This window comes from Trachypithecus francoisi, unplaced genomic scaffold (genome assembly GCF_009764315.1).
Source record: "Trachypithecus francoisi isolate TF-2019V2 unplaced genomic scaffold, Tfra_2.0 Lachesis_group9, whole genome shotgun sequence".
Classification (NCBI taxonomy): Eukaryota; Metazoa; Chordata; class Mammalia; order Primates; family Cercopithecidae; genus Trachypithecus; species Trachypithecus francoisi.
The window spans coordinates 72,941,786-72,968,776 of record NW_022681474.1 but is presented as its reverse complement, the minus strand read 5'-3'; the positions used below and the strand labels follow the sequence as shown (position 1 = coordinate 72,968,776).

General features: G+C 38.2%; 1 long non-coding RNA gene across 1 annotated transcript in view; it reads right to left on the bottom strand.

Moving 5' to 3' along the window:
• Window positions 1–26,991, bottom strand: part of LOC117082345 — a 48,364-nt gene that overhangs the window by 13,574 nt on the left and 7,799 nt on the right. The gene's annotated exons all lie outside the window — the stretch shown is intronic.

The window sequence follows — 26,991 nt, the reverse complement described above, 5'->3', positions numbered from 1 at the left end:
TCCTGCTTCTGTTACAGTGCAGTCACCTAGGGCATGTTTTGTAACCTCTTCAAGACTCTCTCTCCTCACCAATGAAATAGGGATAATAATTCTTTCTTCTCAGTATTTTTGTGAAACATAGAGGAGAGAAAGTGTTTAAGGGGCCTAAAATCATGTTTGGCACATAGAAGGCAACTGTGAACTCACAGATTGTTATTATTAATATTGTTAATATTAATATTGTTATTATTAGTGTTGAAAAGGACATAGCCATTATATCAACTTTCTTTTTCATTTCCAACTTTTAAGTTCAGAGATACATGTACAGGATGTGCAGATTTGTTACATAGGTAAACGTGTGTCTTGAGGGTTGGTTGTGCAGATTATTTTATCACCCAGATATTAACCTAGTATCCATTATTTTTCCTGCTTCTCTCCCTCCTCCCACCCCCCACCCTCTGACAGGCCCCAGTGTGTGTTGTTTCCCCATGTGTCCATGTGTTCTCATCATTCAGCCCCCACTTATAAGTGAGAACATGCAATATTTGATTTTCTGTTCCTGTTTTAGTTTGCTAAGGATAATGGTCTCCAGCTCCATCCATGTCCCTGCAAAGGACATAATCTCACTTCTTTTTATGGCTGCATAGTATTCCATGGTGTATATGCACCACATTTTCTTGATGTAGTCTATCATCGATGGGCATTTAGGTTGATTCCATGTCTTTGCTATTGTGAATAGTGCTGCAGTGAACATATACATGCATGTGTCTTTATAATAGAATGATTTCAATTTATATTCCTTTGGGTTTAGAGTCAGTAATGGCATTGCTGGGTCAAGTGGTATTTCTGCTTCTAGGTCTTTAAGGAATTCCCATACTGTCTTCCACAATGTTTGAACTGATTTACCCTCCCACTAACATTGTAAAAGCATTCCTTTTTCTCCACAACCTTGCCAGCATCTGTAGTTTTTTTTGACATTTGATAACCACCATTCTGACTGGTGTGAGATGGCATCTCATTGTGGTTTTGATTCGCATTTCTCTAATAATCAGTGACATTGAGTTTTTTTTCATGTTTCTTGGTCATATGTATGTCTTCTTTTGAGAAGTATCTGTTCTTTTCCTTTGCCCACTTTTTAATTTTCTTTTCTTGTAAATTTAAGTTCCTTATAGATCCTGGATATTAGACCATTTTCAGATGGATAGCCAATAAAAATTTTCTCCCATTCTGTAGGTTGTGTATTTACTCTGTTGATTCTTCTGCTGTGCAGAAGCTCTTTGGTTTAATTAGATCCTATTTGTTAATTTTTGCTTTTGTTGCAATTGCTTTGGCATCTCCATCATGAAATCTTTGCCCATGCCTATGTCCTGAATGGTATTACCTAGGTTTTCTTCTAGGGTTTTTATAGTTTTGGGTTTTACATTTAAGTCTTTAATCCACCTTGACTTGATTTTTGTATATGGTGTAAGGAAGGGATCCAGTTTCTATTTTCTGCATATGGCTAGCCAGTTTTCCCAGCACCATTTATTAAATAGGGACCCCTTTCCCCATTGCTTTTGTTAGGTTTGTCAAGGATCAAATGGTTGTAACTGTACAGTCTTATTTCTGAGTTCTGCATTCTGTTCCATTGGTCTATATGTCTGTTCTTGCACCAGGACCATGCCATTTTGGTTACTGTAGCCCTGTAGTATAGTTTGAAGTCAGGTAGCATTATGCTTGCCTCTTTGTTCTTTGTGTTTAGGATTGCCTTGGCTATTCAGGCTCTATTTTTGGTTCCATAAGAATTTTTTTAAAGTTTTTTTCTAATTCTGTGAAGAATGTCAATGGTAGTTTAATGGGAATAGTTTTGAATCTATAAATTACTATTGGACAGTATGGCCATTTTCCCAATTTTCATTTTTCCTATTAATGAGCACAGAATGTTTTTCCATTTGATTATGTAATCTCTGGTTTCTTTGAGCAGTGCTTTGTAGTTCTCTTTGAAGAGGCTCTTCACTTCCCTTGTTAGGTTTATTCCTAGGTATTTTATTCTTTTTGTGGCAATTGTGAATGGGAGTTCATTTGCGATTTGGCTCTTGGCTTGCCTGTTGTTAGTATATAGGAATGCAACTAATTTTTGTACATTGATTTTGTATCCTAAGACTTTGCTAAAGTTGTTTATTAGCTAAAGAAGCTTTCGGCTGAGATGATGGGATTTTCTGGATGTAGGATCATGTCATCTCCAAAAAAAAAAAAAAGTAGTTTGTTTGACTTTCTCTCTTGCTATTTGAATATTCTTTATTTCTTTCCCTTGCCTGAATAGGAGTAGTGAAAGAGAGTAACTTTGTCTTGTGCAGTTCTCTAGTTCTTTCAGTTGTGATGTTAGGTTGTTAACTTGAGATCTTTCTAGCTTTTTATGTGGGCATTTAATGCTATGGATTTCTCTCTTAATACTGCTTTAGCTGCATCCCAGGGATTCTGGCACATTGTCTCTCTGTTCTCATTAGTTTCAAAGAACTTTTTTATTTCTGCCCTGATTTCATTATTTACCCCAAAATCATTAAGGAGCAGGTTATTCAATTTCCATGTAATTGTATGGTTTTGAGTGAATTTTTAAATCTTGAGTTCTAATTTGATTGTGCTGTGGTCTGAGAGACTGTTATAATTTCAGTTCTTTTCCTTTTGCTGAGAGTTATTTTACTGCAATTTATGTGATCAATTTTAGATTAAATGCCATGTGGTGAAGAAAATGTATACTCTGTTGTTTTTGGGTAGAGAGTTCTGCAGATACCTATCAGGTCCACCTGATCGAGAGTTGAGTTCAGGTTCTATATATCTTTGTTAATTTTCTGTCTCGATAAACTTTCTGTCAGTGGGGTGTTAAAGTCTCCTACTATTATTTTGTGAGAATCTAAGTTTCTTCGAAGGTCTCTTAAGAACTTGCTTTATGAATCTGAGTGTTCCTGTATTGGGCGCACATATATTTAGGATAGTTAGCTCTTCTTGTTGAATTTAACCCTTTACCATTATATAATGCCCTTCTTTGTCTTTTTTTATCTTTGTTGGTTTAAAGTCTGTTTTGCCAGAAACTAGCATTGCAATCCCTGCTTTTTTTCTGGTTTTGATTTACTTAGTAAATGGTCCTCCATCCCTTTATTTTGAGTCTATGTGTCTCTTTGCATGTGAGATGGATATCTTCAAGATAGCAAACTTATGGATCTTGGTTCTTTATCCAGTTTGCCATTCTGTGCATTTTAATTGCGGCACTCAGCCCATTTACATTTACAGTTAGTATCGTTATGTGTGGATTTGATTCTGTCATCATGATGCTAACTGGTTATTTTGCAGACTTGTTTATGTGGTTGCTTCGTAGTGTCACTAGTCTGTGTACTTCAGTTTGCTTTTGTAGTGGCTGGTAATGGTTTTTCCTTTCTATATTTATTGCTTCCTTCAGGAGCTCGTGTAAGGCAGGTTTGGTGGTGATGAATTCCCTCAGCATTTGCTTGTCTGAAAAGGATCTTATTTCTCCCTCACTTGTGAAGCTTAGTTTGGCTGAATATGAAATTCTGGGTTGGAAATTATTTTCTTTATGAATGTTGAATATGGCACCCAATCTCTTCTGGCTAGTAAGGTTTCTGCTGAGGGGTCCACTATTAGTTTGATGGGCTTCCCTTTGTAGGTGACCTGGCCTTTCTATCTGGCTGCCCTTAACATTTTTCTTTCACTTTGACCTTAGAGAATCTGATAATTATGTCTTGAGGATGAGTTTCTTGTGTAGTATCTTACTGGGGTTCTCTGCATTTCCTGAATTTGAATGTGGGCCTGTCTTGCTAGGTTGGGGAAGTTCTCCTAGATGATATTCTGAAGTATGTTTTCCAAATTGGTTCTATTCTCCCAGTCTCTATCAGGTACACCAATTGGCCATAGATTTGCTCTCTTTACATAGTAAATCCCATTTTTGTCAGAGGTTTTGTTCTTTCCTTTTTTTTTTTCTCTATTCTTGTCTGCCTGTCTTATTTCAGAAGGACAGTGTTCAACCTCTGAGATTCTTTCCTGTGCTTGGTCTGTTCTGCTATTAATACTTGTGATTGCATTGTGAAGTTCTTGTAGTGTGTTTTTCAGCTCTATTGGGTTGGATATGTTCCTCTCTAAATTGGCTGTTTTGTCTGTCAACTCCTGCATTGTTTTATCATGATTCTTAGATTCTTTGCATTGGCTTACAACCTACTCCTTTAGCTCAGCAAAGTTCATTTTTATCCACATTATGAAGCCTACTTCTGTCATGTCAGCCATTTCAGTCTCAGCCTGGTTCTGAGCCATTTTTGGAGAGGTGTTGGAATCATCTGGAGGAAAAGGAACACTTTGGCTTTTTGAGTTTTCAGTGTTTTTGCATTAATTCTTGCTCATCGTTGTGGGCTTGTCTACCTTCAATCTTTGAGGTTGCTGACTGTGATGGTTAATATCGAGTGTCAACCTGATTGTATTGAAGGATGCAAAGTATTATTCCTGGGTGTGTCTGTGAGGGTGTCACCAAAGGAGATTAACATTTGAGTTATTGAACTGGGAGATGCAGACCCACCCTTATTCTGGTGGGGCACCATCTAATCAGTAGCCAGCACAGCTAGGATAAAAGCAGGCAGGGGAACATGGAAGCATTAGGTTGGCTGAGTCTTCTGGCCTCCATCTTTCTGCCGTGTTGGATGCTTCCTGCCCTCAAACATCAGACTCCAAGTTCTTCAGCTTTTGGATTATTGGACCTACACCAGTGGTTTGCCAGGGGCTCTCAGTCACAAACCAAAGACTGCACTGTTGGCTTCCCTACTTTTGAGGTTTTGGGACTCAGACTGGCTTCCTTGCACCTCAGCTTACAGATGGCCTATTGTGGGACTTAACCTTGTGATAATGTGCGTCAATACTCCTTAATAAACGCCCTTTTATATATACATCTATCCTATTAGTCCTGTCTCTGTAGAGAATCCTGACTAATACACTGAACTTTAGATGGTGTTTTTCTGGTTTTTGTTGTTTTCTGTTCATTTGTTTTACTTTTAACAGTCTGGCCACTCTTCTGAAGGTGTGCTGCAGTTTGCTGGGGTTCCACTCCAAACCCTAGTTGCCTTGGCTTTTTCCTATACCTGGAGATATCAACAGTGAAGACTGCAAAACAACAAAGATGGCAGCCTGCCCCTTCCTCTGGAAGCTCCATCACAGGAAGTTACTGACCTGCTGCTGGCCCAAACATGCCTGTAGGAGGTGGCTGGAGACTGCAGTTGGGAGGTCCCACCCAGTCAGGAGGAACAGGATCAGGGACGTGCTTCAAGAAGCAGTCTGTTTCTGGTTGCTTTTTGGTAAGGCAGCCGTGCTGTGTTGGGGATCCCTTCAACCCCCAATTTTTCTGGGCTCTCCAAGGTCCACAGGCTGGACTGGCTGAGATGCTTGAACAGCCAAGGTGATGGCATGCGCCATTCTCTGGGCACATTATCCCAGGGAGAAATTAGAACTCTGTCAATTGTGGAACAGGGGTAGGGGTGGCCAGAGGCCCTGGCTGGGAGGATCCGCCCTGTGAGGAGGAGTGAAGTCCTGCTTAAAGAAGCAGTCTGGCCACACCTTGACAAAACAGCCGTATTGTGCTGGGGACCCCCTCTGTCCCTGTCAACTTGGACTCTCCAAAGCCTACAAGCTGGAATGGTTGAGTTGTCCAGACAACCAAGGCAGTGGCCCACCCCAACCCCAGGCACTTCATTCCAGGGAAAGATCAGAGCTCTGTCAATTGAATATGGGTGGGATGGTTAGAGGCCCCAGCTGGGAGGTCCCACTCAGTGAGGAGGAATGGATTGGGGTTCTTCCCTAAAGAAGCAATCTGGCCACATTCTGGCAAAGCAGCTGTGCTATGTTGGGAGGACCCTTCCTTATTCAGATTTTTTGGAGTCTCCAAAGCATGCAGGCTAGAACAGCTGAGTCATCCAAACAACCAAGGTGGCAACATGCCCTCCTCTTGGGCACTCTGTCCCAGGGAGCAATCAGAGCTCTGTCTGTAGAATATGGGCAGGGGTGGCTGGGGGACTTTGCTGACAGGTCCCACCCAGTGAGGAGGAATGGATAGGGGTCCCACTTAAAGAAGCATATATTAATTTCATAAATGTACAAGCTCAATTTTATCATTTGTTGATAAAGATAGATACCTGTCTTTATTACATATAGACAGGTATCTATATGTAACAGGTGTCTCAATTTTATCATTTGTTGATAAAGATAGACACCTATATTACATATAGATGAAGACACAAAGGGGTCATTTCAGTGATTCAGTGTTCTAAGTGTAGTGATAGATTCAGGAATAGCAGGTTTCAATGGGCAGAAATGGGGTGCTTACACAGGTCTGAGTGTCAGAAAGGCCTTCTGGAAGAACCAGCTGTATTGCCTTTTAAGACATAAAGAGAGGTTTCCAGAAGTTGTGGATTGCTGGGTGTCTTACAAAGTCTGTTCTCTCCTCTGTGGTGCTAGAGATACAGATTTGCACATAGTTGCCCAGTATAAAACAAGATTATCCAGCCTCTCTTGTAGCTTGATGTGGCCAGTGCAACTGATTTATCATCAATGTGTAATGTGTAAACAATCTGCAGCCATTGATTAAATGAAGTGGCTTATGCATTCACCTATGAATAGACATTTGAGTTGTTACACACATGACAAAACTATGCAAATTGCATACTTTAAATAAATGCAGTTTATTGTATGTAAAGTATACTTTGATAAAGTGTAAACAAAGTAATAGAAAAAGAAAAGAGCTTACCCTTCAAGTTTTCTCTGCCTTCCTTCCTATGAGCTGAGCTACAAATCTAACAGTGACTCAGATTTGAACATTAAGTCAAGAACAACGTCCTAGGGGGAAGACAGAGGTGCTAAATAGTGAAAACTTAGGTCATGATAAAATCATGGCACAGAACTACCATGGAGGCTTGAAATTCTTATCTTTGGACTGATAGATGGGTATGAAGTAAACATCTGTCTTATTTAAGCCATTGTGTTTGGGGTCTCTTTGTTACAGAATAGTTTGTACTTTAACTGTACCACACCAGGCAATAATACCTGTATAATAACTTGGTCAATATTTTTGAAAGGATGTTCCAAGTGCCACCTGCATTAGAATTACCTGGGCTACACATTAAGAATGCAACATTAGGGCCAGGCACAGTGGCTCAAGCCTTTAATCCCCGAACTTTGGGAAGCTAAACGGGGGGCAGGGAGAATTATTTGAGGTCAGGAGTTTCAGACCAGCCTGGCCAACATGATGCAACCCTGTCTCTACCAAAAAAGAAAAAAAAATGCAACATTAAACAGTAACATTAAACCAACTCCTTATGGAAGAGAAACGCAGGAAATCTACAGTTTAAACATGCTCTTGAGTGATGCCTGTACAAACTGAGGACACAACTATTCTAGTTTATTAGCTTTCTGCTTTTTCAGAACCTGTGGAAAAGTCAGTAGATAGGGATCATCTTTTGAATCAAGTACATTTTTGTGTGAGAGGACATAAAAGTAGTCAGGAGCATTTTTTCCGTAGTTAGAAATTTGCGTAGGAATCGTGATTATACCCTTTTATCTTTGCTACTCAAACTTTGCTACATGCATAGCAGCCCCAACATCATACTGGAGTTTTTAGAAATGCAGCAGCTCAGGCTCCAGTGCAGATCTACTGAGTTAGAGTCTGCATTTTAAGACAATCCATAGATGATTCAAAAGCATATTAATCTTTGAGAAGTCTTGTGTATTCATTGAGGTGAAGAAATAAGTCTCCGAACCTTATTGATTGCATTGTGACATGTAATCAATAATAGGCCTGGCATTTATGTAAGTGGTGACCATGGTTAGGAATTCAGTGTGCAACCTTTAAAATAGTAGCAACAATTCTAGAAGTCAATGCTTTTTGTGACAGTGATTGTGCCAGATTTATGTACACTTAGGTGTGATGGTCCCTACCCTCGTCATCAGTTAGGCCCATAGTGGATATTCTGAGATTAAAAATACCTGGTACTCAGCTCTGGGACCACCTCTATTCCATCATTACATAAATGTAATCCCTTGTCTGGCTAAACACCCACCAAGTGACTTTCACACTCTTTAGTAATAAGAAGGCTCTTCTACCTGTCTTTTCAATTAGACACCTCTTAGTTCGCCTTCCCATGGACATTAGGAATTGTCTTGCATGTTGCCTGTAATTGTGTAATTGTGACATGGCACACAATCAAATGTGCATATCATAGTGTGTCAGTAGATATTCCAAGTACAGTGCGTTAAAATTTTCCACCCAGGCAGGGTTATGATCCCCGTCCTAGAAATAAATGTTTGTGGAAGGCTCTTTTATCAGATCTCTGGGTGGCAGGTCCTAACTGCTTTGATTCTATTCAGTAGTTTGGTTTCCACAATGAGACTGAAAGTTCCTTAAAGGCAAATGTCCTCCCTCCTTTTAATAGACTGACCAGGAAGGGACTGGCCTGGCTTGTCACTGCGGGTAAGGTTTGGATGACAGGGGAAGGATCATTACAGTTCCCTCTTCCCTTTTCTCATGGTTGGTACTATTGGAGGATAAATTTATACACCATGGAATACTATGCAGCCATATGAAAGGATGAGTTCCTGTCCTTTGTAGGGGCATGGATGAAGCTGGAACCATCATTCTCAGCAAACTATCACAAGGACAAAAAAACAAACACCACATGTTCTCACTCATAGGTGGGAATTGAACAATGAGAACACTTGGACACAGGAAGGGGAACATCACACACCAGGGCCTGTCATGGGGTGGGGAGAAGGGGGAGGGATAGCATTAGGCGATATACCTAATGTAAATGACAAGTTAATGGGTGCAGCACACCAACATGGCACATGTATACATATGTAACAAACCTGCACATTGTGCGCATGTACCCTAGAACTTAAAGTATAATAATAAAAAAAGAAATCTTATTTGTCATTGAGGTGAAAAATATCAACTTAATATGAATTAGTCTACTGTTAGGTATAATAACAATTTTCACAACTATTAACCATAACAACAACCTATCATTTATTGAGCTTTTCTTTTTCTTTTTATTTTTTTGAGATGGAGTCTTGCTCTGTTGCCCAGGTTGGAGTGCAGTGGTGTGGTCTCAGCTCACTGCAACCTCCATGTTCCAGATTCAAGTGATTATCATGCCTCAGCCTCCAAAGTAGCTGGGATTACAGGCATCCACCACCACATCTGGCTACTTTTTGTATTTTTAGTAGAAACAGGGTTTTGCCATTTTGTCCAGACTGGTCTCGAACTCCTGACCTCAGGTGATCTGTCCATCTCAGCCTCCCAAAGTGCTGGGATTACAGGAGTGAGCCACCGTACCCGACCATTGAGCATTTTCTAAGAACTTTACACGTATCACCCCATTGAATTATCCAAAATATCATGATAAATTAAGAAATGAAGGCTCAGAAAAGTTAGGTAATTTGTTCAAGATAGCTTAGTCAGTGAGTTGACCAGCTGGTGTTTGGCTCTGGAATTGTCTGATTCTAAATCCTCTTCTTTTACATACTGAGGTCTGACCTCTCCAAACAAGCCATCCAAAACCAGGCACACTAAAGCTGATTACCAATTTTGAGGTATAAAGCCAATGAGAATTCAGTGAGTTAAGTAAGATGTCACAATAAATCAATGCAAGATGCAAGATGGCGTGGGTAAAATCTGAAGGTTCAGGTTAATGTTCACATGCAGTGGACACTCACAGGAGTTTGGTTTCCTGGGTCCATTTCCACCTCTTACTAGCACCTCAGTTTCTGTGGGGGATTACTTCTTCCCCTTAGCATACTACATGGTGGGATCCTAATCAGGAGCCCTGATGTCCCAGAGCAAAAAAGTAGGCATGTGATCTAAAGCCACCTGGACACTCACTCCCTAGAATTTGACTCCTGAACAAAATAACAAGCATACAGTGCATGATTAAAGTTTCATTACCTTGGAAGATGACCCGACTGTTCCTGCTGTGGGTTCCTTCCTCTAGTTTCTGCAGTTCTTGATTCCCAGTTTCTAGTTTGTCATTTCTCCTGTCACTTTCAAACTTGGTCTCCAACTTACTAGTCAACTCTCTGAGCTCCCAGTATCCTTTCAATATATTTCCTCTTACTTAAGTTAGCCCAAGTCAATTTCTGTTGATCATACCAAAGAACCCTGATTGTTACCAAAGAACCTTGATTGACACACTATAGTTGTATTTTATCCACTGCTTGTACCTTTAAGAGTAAGTAGGCCAGGGGTATTTAAGCAGACTTACTGGAGACATAGAAGTGAGATTATATTTGCTCTTCTGTGTCTTCCACACAATACTGAAAAACAATGAGTCTTATTGCTTTATTAGGAATAAATAAAAGTAAATTAACTTCTAGGGAGTAGGTAGGAATTTTTGAAAGCAGAGTATGGGCTGAAGCCAGGGAGCTTCAGGTTGAATAGCAAACCTTCTCTACCTAGTATTCAATGACATACTCTTTAATTTAGTACATATGTACTTAAAATTTCCTACTGAACAAAGTTTCAATTTTAAAAATATCAAAATAAATACTTAAAAGGCATTTCAGTGATCTGAAGTACCTTATCCATCAAAATAACCAAAATTGAATTTCTGACCATTGGTTCATACTCTGCATTTTGTCTTCCAGTTGGATATCTGGTCAAAAAGGTCAGTCCTTGAATAATGAGTATAATCAGAGAGTCAGAATAGCATGCAGTGAGGCATAGGAGAAATTTCCTTCTCAGTCAGCAGGATCACTGTAGATGAAAGCCTACAAAGTTCTGGGTTAAGAGTAGAAACTATGCCTGTCACTGAGTATTTCAGCTGTGATATAAAAAGGAAAGTCAACTGGTATCCAAGCCCACAAAAAAAGGGACTGAAGGCAATTCACATGCTTTGTCTATCGGAGAGAGAAATCCATACAAATCGTTCCTTGTTGAAGGAAAAGTAAAGAGAAAAATAAAATGAAATATGAGGGAATATTAAACATAGTGCACCACGAAGAAAGAGTGCATTAGCCTAAATACATATAAGAGGAACAACCCTTGGAAAATGATTTGTTCCAGTAAACCAAAGAGTATATTAGAAAAATGAGTCACTAGCAGTAGAATGCAATACAACCAGACCTTGTGAAAAGCAGAAAATTATAACAAAAAAATTGGATGAGATGGGAAGGAAGATTCTTGAGTGAACAAAAAGGACTTCAAGAACACCAAAAACGAAATAGCAGTATAGAAATAAATAGAAGCAAAGAACGGAGTAGATACTGTAGAAAAGCAAATCAATGATGCATTGAACTAACTCTAGAACTCTAACAAAATGCAGAGGGAGGGGATAAAAAGATAAAAATAATGAAGAAAGAGATAGTAGCTATATGAGGCAGAGGATGAGATGAAATCTAATGACTTTACATGTTCAAGAGGAAAAAACCAGAGCAAGTGGAGATGAAGCGATAATCAAAGACATATGGCAAGTAAAAGGAAATTGTCTGAGTCATACAAAAACTTAAGTATCCAGAACAGAAGGATTCACTGTATGCTAGAAAAAAATCAAAGAGAAGAGAACCACATTTGAACATGACTGGCCAAAATGTTTGAATTAGAAGAATAAAAATAAATCCTACATTCTCCCAGGCAGAAAGAAAAATGTTGCCTCCAAAGGCTGACCTTAACCTTTCTGTAATAGCAAATGCCAGAACTGGAGAAAAGTCTTCATTTTCTTGGGAGAAAAGTTTGTAACGAAGAATTTTAAAGCCATTCAGATTGTATTTCCCATGTGACAGCAACAGAAAGACCTTCACCATTGTTAAAAGGCTCAGAAACAACTCACTAATGGAAGCCTTCTTTATTTAGAAATATGTAAAATATACCATGAACATCCAAGAGATGAAAATAATGAAGAAAAAGAGAAATTCTTGGCACTGTGCTGAGTAAGTCACACTGCATGCTAAACTCAATAATAAAATGGGTTTTGTAATTCAAAGCCAAAAGGGGTTATGGGGCTAGGGTTAGCCTTGCAGTTTCCCTGCATTCATTTACCTTTGCCACTTTTTCAGCACCAGATGTAACTCATGAGCTGTATCATTTACCCCACTGCCCTCCCTTTCAGATGAAAACTCTTGCAGTATTCACATTACTCTTCTCTATAAGTGCTTGTTAACAATGGATGACCTATGTACAATGTTGGGTCAGAGAGCCTGGAAAATGATGAAACAAAGAATTGCTTTTGTTCTACATAAAAGCAAAGTTGCAAAGAGCTATATTCTGGCCATTTTCAATGTCAATGAGCTTGACTAATGGTGTTCTGTATTTCTCAAACATATATTGAATAACTTCAATCATTGGGATTAATCTGGGACATAGTATAAACAACCCAGTGAAAAATTTTGTCACCATGGCCCTCTTCACTTTAACTATATAAAACAATTATGGCTACTAAAATTCCGTGAGGAAAATGCAGCTAAATGTTAATAATATTAACTAGTGGGTGGTGAGATTTAAGGTAATTTCAGTTTTTCTTACAATTTGCTGTAGTCTATCACAATTGAGGATATATTACTCTTATACTTAGGAAGGAATTGAATAACAAACCACAATACTCAAAGGATCCAAACAGGCAACTCACAAGCAGAAAACTGACTAGTAAACATACGAAAAAATACTCTGCCTCATTAGCAATAAAATACATTTAACAGAAAACCACAAAAATGTATCTTTTCATCCCCATCAGCATTGGCAATCATTTAAAAGTTTGGCTACACCTGTAATGTTGAAGGTGGGGAGACACAGGAACTCTCATACCCTACTGGTGAGAAGATACATTAGCACCACCACTTTAGAGTTGAATATTGCAATATCTAAGAGAGTTGCCAATGTACGTATCTGTAAATTGGCAATTATAATTTTAGATAATTGCAGCATTGCTTATGTATTAGTCTGTTTTCACACTGCTATAAAGAAATACCTGAGACTGGGTAATTTATAAAGGGAAGAGGTTTAATTGACTCACAGTTCCTCATGGCTGGGGGGGCCTCAGGAAACATACCATCATGGCAGAAGGGGAAGCAGGCACGTCTTACATGGCAGGTGAGAGAGGGAAGTGCACACAAAGCAGGAACTGTCAAACACTGATAAAACCATCAGATCTTGTGAGAACTCACTCACTATTATGAGAACAGCATGGGGGAAACCATTACCATGGTCCAATTACCTCCCAGAAGGTTCCTCCCTCAACACCTGGGGATTACAATTCAAGATGAGATTTGGATGGGGACACAAAGCCTAATCATATCAGCTTATAATGACAAAAAATTAGATACAAAATCCATAAACAGAAAAGAATCAGTACAAAGTCTGTCGTATACTCTAAACTGTGGTTACCATAACCAAACAAGAGCTATGTAAAACAATATGGGAAAACCCCAAAAACATAATAGTGAGAGAAGAAATGCAAGGTACAAAGGAGCATTTATAGTACAATTCCAGTTTTAAAAGCTTCAAAACATTAAAAACCAACCCCTCAGCCCCTATTTTGTTTATGCACATAAACATATATAGTAAGACTATAAAAGTATTCAAGGAAATGATCAATTCAAGATGGTGGTTATTTCAGGGGAAGGAAGGGACTTGACTTTGAACAAGGTTATCATAGAATGTTGGCAGTTCTGCAATGTTGGAGTTTTTTTTCCTTGGAAAAACATAAACATTGAGGCATGTATGTGAATCTATTAATATCTGGCAAAGCTTATAGTGGGTATAATTTTATTTGCAAGATATATGTTATAATAAAAATGAAAATAAAATATTAATAATGCATTTCATTTATAATATATTTTATAAATATAAAATAAAGCCTGCATTTACAATTTAACATGCTATATGATCACAAGCAGATAAAATATTTATGATATGAATCCTGAAAGGAAATAAAAAGAAAATCAAATGCCGGTTATATCTGAATGATACATGTAATTTCTTTGCTTTCTTTTATTTTTCTATATTTTCAAAATTTTCATTATGAGATTACATTATTTTTTAATTGAAAACTTTTAAAAACTTTACAAAAGTTTGATTAAAAATGTAGGCTTGGGCCTTATGACATAGGGTCTTGAATGTTATATTAGGTTTTTAGCTTTATGATACAGGCTATCCTTTCCCAAACTGTGTGCTATGGAACACTAGTGACTCTTGAGAGGTTAACTTATGTTGCTGGGAAAAAGAGTTCCATGGTTAATAAGTTTAAAAATGATGGGTCTCGTGCTCCCTGTTTCAAGAAGCACAATAGACATTTCTACGTTAAAGGCTCCAAGAAGTTCTACAGTTGAAAAAACCCACACACAACACAACAAAAACATATTTGCATTTGCTTAACTCTGTGTTTCCCAAATACATATAATTACAGATCCCTTTAACAAGGAGTTAATTTATTATCATCTAAGGGATATTATCTTCAGGAGATATGATTTGTGAAACTTCTTAGTTAGAAAAATCTCCAAAACATCATACAGACAGTGGCATGATGAAAGGAGAGATTTTGGAGGCTGAAAGTGGCAGTGTTGGGTAGGAGAGATTGGAGGTGGTGGAGGCAGGATACAAAGAGGTCAAGTGGGCAATAATTGCAGTAGTTGATTAGTAGGTGATAAGGGCTTCAGCACAGGACTGATGGCCTCAGTGAGCCTTCACCAAAATTATGCTTCTGGCACACAACAAACATTTGTTTCTCATGTGTTATAGACCTGCTGGGATTCAGCTGGTTTGGCTCCTGCATAAAGGTTGAAACAAAGTCTGTTCCACATGTCTCCTTGTCCTTAAACAAGAGGTTACCCAAGACCTCTTTTTCCTATGGAAACATGCAAACCTGTTTCAAGTCTTGTATCCTATCAGTTAACATCCCATTGGTCAAAGCAAATCACATGGATGGCCAACCCAAGTCTAGAGCTGTTGCACATTGCTTATCATGAAGCTGAAGCAAGACAGGGCTAAGCTTAACATCAAAGGGGTGGGGAAGTATATTCCTCCCAGGAAACTAGGAATGGGGGAGGAAGTGAATATTTGCTGAATAGCAATATAATCTATAACCCTGTCTCTGTCTATAAAGTGAAAAAAATCACTTGCTGGATTGTGGAACTATGCATATGTTGAGTCCATCAGTATGGATTCCATTTCTGAAAGACACCAAGAACACCATGAAATGATGGGGTTCAGCATGGCACAAACCTAAAGATAGTAAGTAGTATGAAATCTGACCCTGTTGTAGCTTCTCTTTTCTCCAGGTGTCATAACAAGTGAGTGAGCATGTAAAGTGTCTGGGAATTCCTGAGAAGAAAATTACTAAGAAATTAAAACAGGATTGTAAGAGCTTAACCCAAATCACTGTGCATGGCAAAGATAACCAGATGAGTAAAAAGCTCCTCATTCACATTTTACACAGCTTTCCATTAACTGATATTTAGTATTCAGAGACATGACACAGTCTAGAGTTCAGAGAATAGTTTCAATCCCCAAGGGAAAAATAGGAATGATTTTGAATATTTTGAAATAATGTGATTAAAACATAGGATCAAACAACCTGTTGCCTTTTTAGATCCTTAACATTTTTATTCCCAAATGATCTAGTGCTCACTGCATTCTACATTTAATACTCATAAAGATCATGTTCTATGGATTTTTTCCAATTGCTATCTCTATATTTTAACTATGTCAACATGATATGTAGGCAACCCTTCCCACTTGGAATAACAATATTTTATTGCTTCTTCCAAAAATTAACAATAAAATATTTTTCAGATTTCTATTTACTAGCTGGAAAACTTTGAAAAGCACAAGGCTTGTGACCAATTGTGCTGCAGGAGAATTGCTGGCGTTTGGTTCTCAGGAGTACTCTAGCCCTTCTCATTGTCACAGGCTCAATGACCTCATGGTCTTCATTCTGGCTCTGGGGGCAGGGAATCTGAAACTAATTTCTATCATGGTATAAGTGACTGATAAGAACTCCTGCTTGAAAAATGAAAGAGAAAATCTATAATGAGCACTGAAGATCAGGAATGGTAGGAAGGGATGCATTTTGGAGGGTGGGGACTGTCTCAGTGCCCATAACATCCCTTTAGGACAGCACCAGCATGTTCTACCTATAGAAATACATGCCTATACGAAATGGTTAGTGTGCCACACCGAGGCTATGAAGAGCACTTAATATGTGCTACTAAAGAAGAAAAGGAAAGAACGGGGGCATGAGACAAGATATTCTAGATTTACACTACATGTCTTCTAAGGAGTGTGATCCTATTATTTTTAAATTTAAATTATTTTTAAAATTATAACTCAACACAAAAACAAAATTCACAGGGTGATGGAGATGTGAAGCATTGAGAGATGAAGTGTCAAACAATTATTATTAACACTTAGTATTCAATCTTATACCTGTTGAGTCCCACCTGAGGAGTTAGCCATGGACAGAGATTCTCCTAGATACCAGTAACCATGTTGTGTAGGTTAAACTGTTCATTGCTATCCATCTGACATTTAGTCCTAGATTAATAACAATTATTGGCAACAATAATGATGATGATGATAGCTATCATTTACACAAAACAATCTTAAGAGCTGTGATGGTTAATTTCATGTTTCAACTTGAAACATGAAGGAAGATAAAGACTAAGGAAGACACATATAGCTGGTAACACACTATTTCCGGGGCTTTCTGTGAGGGTGTTTGTGGAAGAGGCTACCATTTGAAAGAGTAGACCTAGTAAGATTGGCCTTCACAACTTGAGTAGATATCATCCAATCTGTTGATGGCCCAAGTAGAACAAAATATAGAGGAAGAATGAATTTGCTCTCTTTGCTTGAGTTGGGACATTCATTTTCTCCTGACCTTGGACATTGGCATTTGCGCTTCTTTAACCTTCAGATTCAGAGCAGGACTTACACCATCAGCTCCCAGCATTCTCAAACCTTTGGGTTTGGACTAGGACTTCATCGGCTCCTCTGGTTCTCAGTCCTTCACGTTTGGATTGAAACTATACCCTCAGTTTTCCTCCAGTCTTTTTACTCTAATGTGCAGACAGCAGATTGTGAGATTTCTCAGCCTCCATAATTACATAAGGCAATCCTTCATAATAAATCTCTTTCTGTATGTTTATAATATATCCTATAGGTTCTGCCTCTATGTAGAACCCTCATACAAGAACAAATTACCATAGCTTTGATTTAATGTCTTCTAGTTTCTATCATTAATGAGAAAGATGAATTGTAGATGGTCTTCACCTTTTTAGGTCTCAATTCTATGCACTTATTTATTTAACAAATATAACTGAGCATCTACTCAGTGTAAGCCTTTGTTATGTAAACAGAATAGGTTCATTGCCAGATGCACACAGCAAGTCACTACGCTGAGACACTGGGTTGCAGCAGAAAAAGAGGTTTCATTATAAGATCATCAAATGAAGAGATGGCAGGGAACCTCAAATCCATCTCTCTGAGGAATTTAGTGTTAGGGTTTTTAAGGGTTTTGGAGTTGGCTGAAGAGTGATCATTGATAAGTTGAAGAGTGCAGGGTGAAGTCAAGAAACAGGGAGATGAATCAGCTGTATTATCATGCTGATCCCATTCATCTGTGGAGATCTGTGGAAGTTGCTGTGATTTGGGTCTGAAAAACATCTAAAGCAATCATTAAACAGAAGCCTTATGATTCCAATGTCAGAGTCCTATCTATAAGAAAACTGGGGATGCAAATGGTCAGAATCATTCCACGCAAGGAAATGATAAGTTCAAGATGGTGGTTATCTCTGGGGAGGGAAGGAAGGCACTTGATACTGGACAAAGGTAACAAAGGGGGATGGCAGTTCTGCAATGATTTTTACACACTGAGTTTTAGCCACAAGGAAGTGGGCCAAAGTACAGCCAGATTAACGCTTCATTATAACTACATTTCTGCCCAGAATCTGGCATGCAATTCTTGTCAATCCTGTGGCGATAGTTTCAGTCAGGTGCTGTGGAAAATGCCATACCAAAAGGAAAAATACACAATCTTTTCTCACCACAAAAATATAACATATGTATAAGTATGGATACATACACATCCTACTTACGTAGGTAAAATATATAACTTAATTATATTTCTTATTTATTTATATTAATATATACATAATTTAAATGCTATAAGACAAATGTATCAAAAATGCTAAGATATTCAAGAGAGAGAGACATTATTGGTTGGAGTGTGCAGGGGAGAAAGAAGAGGAACAGAGAGAAGGTTTCTTGTAAAGGGAGCTTTGGGGTGGGGCTGGAGGGATGGTAAGGCACTACAAAGTAAGGAAGTTGTCTAACAAAGAATATAGAAAAAGGAGACATTTTTGTCCAACGGTGGCAATTCCCACTTGGCTGCATTGCAGGTTATATGCATCAGGAATAGAGGGAGTAAAAGTCAGGGAGTTAAATTGGAAGCAGAGCATTGAAAATTTTGAATCTCCAGATAATGAGATTAAAGTTTATTTACAAGGTACTAGCAAGTCACAGAATCTCTTTAAGCAGTTGTTTGGCATGATGTGAGCTGCACTTTGGGAGAATTACTCTGGCATCATGGGTAGGATGATTTGGACAGGAAAGAGTGCAAGAGCAGCTTCAGGCTTCAGGCCACAGCAGCATAATAGGCCAGGTCAAAAAAAAAACCGTGGGCCTTGGCAGGGCGCGGTGGCTCATGCCTGTAATTCCAACACTTTGGGAGGCTGAGGTGGGCAGATCACTTGAGGTCGGGAGTTTGAGACCAACCTGGCCAACACGGAGAAAGCCTGTCTCTACTAAAAATACAAAATTAGCCGGGTGTGGTGGTGCATGCCTGTAATCCCAGCTACTCCGGAGGCTGAAGCAGGATAATTGCTTGAACCCAGGTGACAGAGGTTGTGGTGAGCCAACATCGTGCCATTGGACTCCAGCCTGGGCAACAAGAGCGAAACTCCATCTCAAAACAAAACAAAGCAAAACAATACAAACAAACACCCAAAAAACAAAAAACATGGGCCTGAACAAGGGGATAAATAATAAGGGATAGAAGTGAATAAATTTTTTTAGATGAAGAACTGATGAGGAGGTTGGGAGGCCACTGGGAGGATATCAGTTGTGGCTTATTTTTTGAATCCCCCCAAATTCCCGTAGACCAGGGTTTCTCAACCTCACTACTATTGACATTTAGACTGGATAATTTTTAGTTGTGAAGGATTGTCCTGTGCATGTTTAACAGCATCCCTGGTCTTTGTCCACTAGATGCTAGTATTACCTCTCCTCCAGCGTGAAAGCGAAAACTACCACTGACAGTGGTTAATTCCTTTGGGGGACAAAGTTATCCCCAGTGGATAATCACTGCCCTATATAGAGCCACTATGATAAAAAATTCAAAAAAAAATCCATAGACAATATATATATTCATATCTACTATCTATCTATCTATTATCTATCTATCTATCTATCTATCTAAATGTTAAGATATCTCCAAAGACTCCAAAATATGAGGGATTAGAAAAAAGCCCTGAGAGCCATCAGACTTGCACAGTATCAGCATCTTTGTAGAAGGAAGTAAAAGAAAGGCAATGTGAGTTGTGAGGATTCTGATACCAGAGTACTCCATATTTCTTATAGATATACACTGGAAAATGACTGAACTGGGTAAGAGTCTTGCAGGCTCTGAGTCATGGATGAGAATAAGGGGACCATGTTCCATAGGATCTAATGGTGATGGAGTAATCTGGGCCCTCTAAGCCGTTGATGATAACAAGCCAACCTTCCCCTCCAAGAGAAACTGTTAGCATGAGCTTCATATTGAGAAGAACAGGGACAAAAAGAGCAGGAAAAAAATAAAAAAGAAAAAAAGCAAAGTCCAGATGAAAAGGAGTTAGGGAATAGAAGAGAGAGATTCCACAAAATGCAAGCCTATGCATATTTAAACTACTTTAAGGTAAGAAACAGAAGAGGGAGTCCTAGAGTCATGAATCTAGAAAAGTTATTTAGCCCATTCCTCCCTCCTAAAAGTACACAAAAACTCATTTACTTAAGCATGAGCAAAGGAAAAAGTATGCAGTCTCAGAAGAATGAGAAGCAGAATTAATTCCCTATGACCTGGGAGGCACAAAGAAGGACATGCCTGCAAAACCAGATGAAGACCGAAACCCGGTATTTCAAAATGAGCTAAAATAAACCAAGCTAATGGTAGAAGCTGTGACAGAAATCACAAGTGGAATAACTCAGAAATGAGGTGATTAATGAAGATTTAAAATAAGAGATTACATAAGTTGAGAAAAAACTAGAAATAAATAAAATCATTTCACTAAAGAAGTTGAGCCAAGAGGAACACAAAAGCAAATAAACAGAATAATGCAATGAGAGAAATAGAACATGGAAAGGAAGAAAAAAAATTAAATCAAAATGATGTAAATAAAGTGTTAGAAAATAAAGCACCTGAAAGAAAATGATGGTTTAGAAATTTCAACATATGTCTAATATAGGGATTCCTAACCTAGGGCCCTTGGATGTCAGGATTTATGGGTAAAATTTAGGTGGTGCAATGAACTTGGTTAAGAAATATAGTATGTATATATTTTTACTGACCTCTGGCTGAAATTTAATGTTTTTCTTTAATTATCAACATATGCATTAAACCACAGTAGTATTGCCAGTATCTATGATTTTATCATCAAAAATAATCACAAAAGTCAAAACACCAAATTACAGTTTGGAAAAATAGTTCCAAATACCATTGATGCTCATCACTTTTTAAAATTTGTTAACTATATTTAGATCTTATTAATTAAGATCTATATCTCATTACTTAATAGTTAATAAAGAAGTTAATATATTACTGCAACATAATTTTAAATTGTTTTGACAACTGTATTTCAGTATAATTAGTTTCCTTTGAAATGCTGTATGTTCTCCTTTATACATCTAAAAATATTATTCTGTGAAACACTCCATTGTTTTTGCCAGACTGCTGCTTCCATGATACAACAAATTTGGTAACTACTGTTACATAAAAGGCATCTCTGAAGAGAAATTATAATTTGAAAACTTTCTTAAAAAAAAAAAACTATTAGAAATTATGTATTAAGGGGACTTGAAATTTGACCCATAATGGCCAACACCATCCTTTAAAGAAAATATCTTTAGTCTCTCCCACCAAAAAGACAAGTAGAAAGAAAATTATATTGTCATTAGAATTTTTAACAGCCATACTTTTAGGGCTAAAAAGATTATAGTAATATATTTAAGATACTCACAGAAAGAAAATGTCAGCCAAGAATCTTATGTTCAGCCAAACTGACTTTTAAGTACAAAAAGCCTATGGTCAACTGATGTCAACATGCAAAAACACAGAGAACATTGTTCTCATGTGCTCTTCTTAAGGAGTCTATCAAACCACAATGAAATAAGAATGGATGTAAAAGCAAGTGTTCACAATTTTTATGGCACTTAAAATAAGAGATTACATAAGTTGAGAAAAAACTAGAAATAAATAAAATCGTTTCACTAAAGAAGTTGAGCCAAGAGGAACACAAATGCCAATAAACAGAATAATGCAATGAGAGAAATAGAACATGGAAAGGAAGAAAAAAAATCAAATCAAAATGATGTAAATGAAGTGTTAAAAAATAAAGTACATGGGACATTTTTTATAAAGTATATGACATCCAAGTACATGAATCATTTCTCAAGTAATTTGTTTTCATTGTATTTTACAAAAGTATTGTTCCATAAAAGATTATTATAAAGTTTTTAAAAATCCCTGTACTAAAATATGAGTTTCAGACAACCAAATTTACTGAAAGCATGGGTAAAGAACATTAAATATCAATTTGCCTGTACAATCAAGACCAAAAATACACTATAAATGAGGCAGTCTAGTATGTAATGTCTACATGCTCTGACAATGTAGATAATGACTATGTTTTAAATGAGGGAACGAGGAATAAGGATATTATATTAAAGTTGGCTTCTAGTTTTGCCCACTGAAAAGGCCTAGAAACAGTGATCAAGTTATTAATAATAAGCATACGTGTCATGCAGGTTGTAGTCTTTAAACACTATTTCCTACTCCTTGGATGTGGATGGTTGCAAACTCAGGCAGAAATGTGTACGATGAGCCTACAGTGCACCAGAGAACAAGGAAGCAATCAAAGGTTGCTTGACTAAGCTTGTGTCAAAAAGAGTCAGCAGCTAAGTTGAAGAGGCTCACAGTGGCCAAAGATGGGATAATTACTCCAGAGAGTGTATTCTGATTAATTCGAACACATCAGATAAGATTAATTCCTTGAGTTCACAGATATATAAGCATACAAAACAAAATTATTGGTCAATTTTGAAGCTTGCTAGGAAACAAATTTATTATTTTTTAAACCAATAAATAAAGATAATTAAGCTATCCTGTCATTTTTATATGACCTGTATCTTAGAGCAGGGATCCTGAACGCCTAGGCCACAGAGTGTTACCAGTCCATGACTGGTTAGGAACCGGGTTGCACAGCAGGAAGTAAGTGGCAGGCAAGCAAGTGAAGCTTCATCTGTATGTAGAACCCCCCTCCATCTCTTGCATTACCACCAGAGCTCTGCCTCCTATTGGATCAGCTGCAGCATTAGATTCTCATGGGAGTGCAAACCTTATTGTGAACTATGCATGCAAGGAATCTAGGTGGTACACTCCATATGAGAATCTAATGCCTGATGATTTGTCACTGTCTCCAATCACCCCCCAGATAAGACCATTTCATTGCAGGAAAAGAAGTTCAGGGCTCCCACTGATTCCACACTATGATGAGGTCTACAATTATTTCCTTATATATTACCATGTAATAGTAGTAGAAATAAAGTACACAATAAATGCAATGTGCCTTAATCATCCCAAAGCCAACCCCACCTTCCCAGTCTGTGGAAAAATTCTTTCACAAAACCGGTCCCTGGTGCCAAAAAGTTGGGAATTGCTGTCTTAGAGTAGCCAGATAGTTGATAAAGTAAAACTTCTCTTTCCTGAAATACTCTAGATAACAAATATACTAAGAAAGCAATGAGATAATTAAAATATCACCATTTTATAACCTCTAGTATGTTGCTGAATCTGGCCAATGATCATCAGTGGCTGTTAACATCACAAAAAGTGTGACAATAAGATACTATGTGTTCTCCAGTGGAGGTATATAAGAATATCTGTGAAGTATTCTTTCCAAATAGGCTGGTCAAATCTCTCTATATAACTACCATTTTACAAGAAATACAGGTTACAGAGGAGGATATTCAATGATACCAAGTGGATGCATTCAGTATAATACAGATTGAGGTAAACTCTGTCCAATAAATTGTCGTTTCTTCAACAATAACTAAAAGGACCAAAAAAGATGAGATTAAGAGAAACTTTGACTTTAAAAATATATAAGGTATGTATCAATGAATTACAGTGTAAGCATTATTTGCATCTCCTCCCAGAAAACATTTTTAAAATGAACAGAGAACGTGAAAACTGCTGACTAGATATGATATTAAGAGATCATTGTGTGTTTTGGGTACTTTATATAATGGTTTAGTTTGAAGAATCTTAGTCTTTTAGAGATATTGTATTCGTTGAGATTCCTCTGGAGTAACAGAGGTAAGAGGACATATATAGAGACAGCAAGAGATTTATTATAAGGTGTTGACTCACTCAGTAATTGAGGCTGAGCAGTCACATAGTGTTCCTTCTGCAAGCTGGAGATGCAGGAAATCTAGGGCTATAGTTCAAAGGACTGAGAGCCAGAGAGCTGATGATCTAGATTCAGTCCAAGTTTAAAGGTCTGAGAACCAAGGGTACTGAGGGCAGGAGAAGATCTATGTCCCAGTTCAAACAGTCAGGCAGACAGCAAATTCACCCTTCCTCTATTTTTTGGGCTCTATTCAATCCCTCAGGAGGTTGAATGATACCCAGCCACATGGGGAGGGAAATTTGCTTAACTCACTCTACAGATTCCAATGCTAATCTCCTCTGGAAACACTCTAACAGACACACCCAGAAATAGTATTCAACCAACTTTCTGGACATCCCAAGGCCAGTCAAGTTGACCCGTAAAGTTAACCATTGCATACACTTTAAGTATTTGCAAATAAATGATGTGCTATCTGAGATTTTCTTCAAAATATTTCAGGGTGTTGGTGGCAAAAATATGGAAGAAAAGAAAAATGACTTGAGGTAATAATTGTTGAAGCTGGGCTACAGATACATGGAAGTTCATTTTACTATTTTCTCTTATTTTGTGTATTTTTGAAATGTTCCCTGACAGGAAGCTTAAAAAATGATATGATGGTACTGGTAGGCTCAGCTAAATTACTAGCTAGTATTTGATACTACAAACTTTATAATTATTTTATTCTGAGAAAATATTAAGGATATATAGTGTAGGTATGAGATGAAGAGGAAAGGGCTAATAATTATTCAAAGTTTTCCAGACTAGATTATTAGGGGAAAAGTGATTGAGAATAAAAATGAACATGAAAGAAAAACAAAAATTTAGAAAAGGATCTATCTTGTGGGAGTGAGATGATTTGAGCTTTGGGTACATTAAATTTGAGAGCTATGGCCACCAGACAACGAGAAAAACACATCTGAAGTCCGTTGGAAAGGTCAGTGCTAGAAAGGTAGCTTGGAGACTTAACTATTCAGACAGCAGAAGCCTCTGGTGCCTGTGACTCCACTGAGACAGAGATTGTAATATGCTATAGTTTGAACGTGTCCCCCTAAAAGCATATGTTAGAAACTTAATTCCCAATGCAATAGTGTTGAAAGATAAAACCTAATGGGAGGTGTTTAGGTCATGAGGGCTCCACCCTCATGAATGGATTAATGCCAATTATAAGAGGGTTTGAGGCTGCAAATCCTATCTTTTGCTGTTTCTCATGCATGCTGTCTTGCCCTTCCGCTTTCCACTATGGGATGACAGAGCAAGAAGGTCCTCATCAGATGCAGAGTCCTTGACCTGGGACTTTCCAGCCTCTAGAACTGTAGAAAATAAATCTTTGTTTTTAAAAATAAATTACCTGGTCTCTGGTATTCTGTTAAAGCACAGAACAGACTAGGACACAACGAAAGTAAGGAAGGCTGGTAAGATCAGCAACTTTGGGAGTCCCTATGTACAGAGGGTGAAGAAGAGACAAGGAGGAAGACTAAGACACCAAAACCCAGGGAATAGATGAGATTTACAATGAAGGGTGTATCAAGAATGTCACAGTTATAGAAAGATTAAATAGAATACCAAAGGAGAGAACACCATTGGATTTAGCAATGAAGAAGTTACCAAGGATTTCTGAGAAAGCACCTGGGCAGTCGAAGGAGATGTTATACTGTAAGGAATTCCACTGGAGATCATGACATGAAAGTGATGAGGTGAACTCCCTCAAAAAGTTTACTAGGGACAGCAAAGGAGGTACAGGAAAGCAACAAAAATGCCAGCAAAACTAAGAATGGGGAAGACCAGAGCACATTTCATAGACAGTGGAGGAAGCCCTGTGTAGAATCTAACAATAGAATTCTCCCTTCTAACAATAGAAGGGAGAGAAAGTGATGAGGGTGATAGGGAGAAGACCTGAAATGAGAGATCTTTAAAATCTTCCCACTCTCATATGTCATTCTGTCCCTGAAAAAATTTTTGGCCACTTGCCCTGGGTGATTGAGGCATTTACCACTTCTAGGGCAAGAAGCATTGAAAGAGAGGCCCTGTGTTGTTTGGAGTGACTAGAATGGGTGGAAATGAATTAATGGGTGAAGTTACAGCAGACCCCAGTCCTCCTTGCTCAGACTGTCCCATTTTCAGAAGGGCTTTCCCTGTGATTGCTGCCATACATTATGAGTGTGTTTTGTTTTGTTTTGTTTTGTTTTTTGAGTCGGAGTCTCGCTCTGTGGCCCAGGCTGGAGTGCAGTGGCCGGATCTCAGCTCACTGCAAGCTCCGCCTCCCGGATTCACGCCGTTCTCCTGCCTCAGCCTCCTGAGTAGCTGGGACTACAGGTGCCCGCCACCTCGCCCGGCTAGTTTTTTTTTGTATTTTTTAGTAGAGACAGGGTTTCACTGTGTTAGCCAGGATGGTCTTGATCTCCTGACCTCGTGATCCGCCCGTCTCGGCCTCCCAAAGTGCTGGGATTACAGGCGTGAGCCACCGCTCCCGGCCTATTATGAGTGTTAAATCAGCCTGAATGATGGTCTACGTATATGTGTTTATGAACCGTGGTCCTCTGGCAATTGACAGCATAGAAAAGACACTGTCTTAGCTTTTAAATAGGTTAGTTAGGTTCAGGAAAGAAGGCAGCAATTCTAAGAGCTCTTGAAAGACTCAAATTCATACACCATTGAGTCCTACTCCTGAGGAAAGAAACATGACTCTTCTTTGATGCTATGAGGTTCACAATTATTTCTCTCTGAGATGTTAAGGGCTATCTAAACACATAATGTGCATTTCATAGTCTTAGACGTTGTGTTTCAGGCACTGCTACTTTGAATATCCAACAATTTTAAATCAAGATTTTTTTTTTTTTTGAGATGGAGTTTCACTCTTGTTGCCCAGGCTGGAGTGCAAAGGCACAATCTCGGCTCACCGCAACACCCACCTCCCGTGTTCAGGAGTTAAATCAAGATTTTAAAAGGCCTTGGGATAACTAGGGAGTATCACCCTTAAGCAAAAGGATCTTGAGACAAAAGGTAACAATCATCATCATCTCCCATTTGCATAATGCTTTTAATTTTTTCAAAACCTTTTTTATATCTATTATTTCACTTGATCTTCACAAAAACCATATGAGGCTGTTCACTTTAAAGAAATGAACTCGAAAGCAGTGAGCATTTAAAATGCTTCCGAAAAATGCAGTAAAACCACAAAGACAATTCCCAGAGCATCTATACCATAGCTCTAACTTAAACTGTATTTACTGCAAATTGTATTGACTCGGAAGAGATGGTAACTCGTAAATATAGTTTCTCTGTCCTGAACCACATTCAAACTGC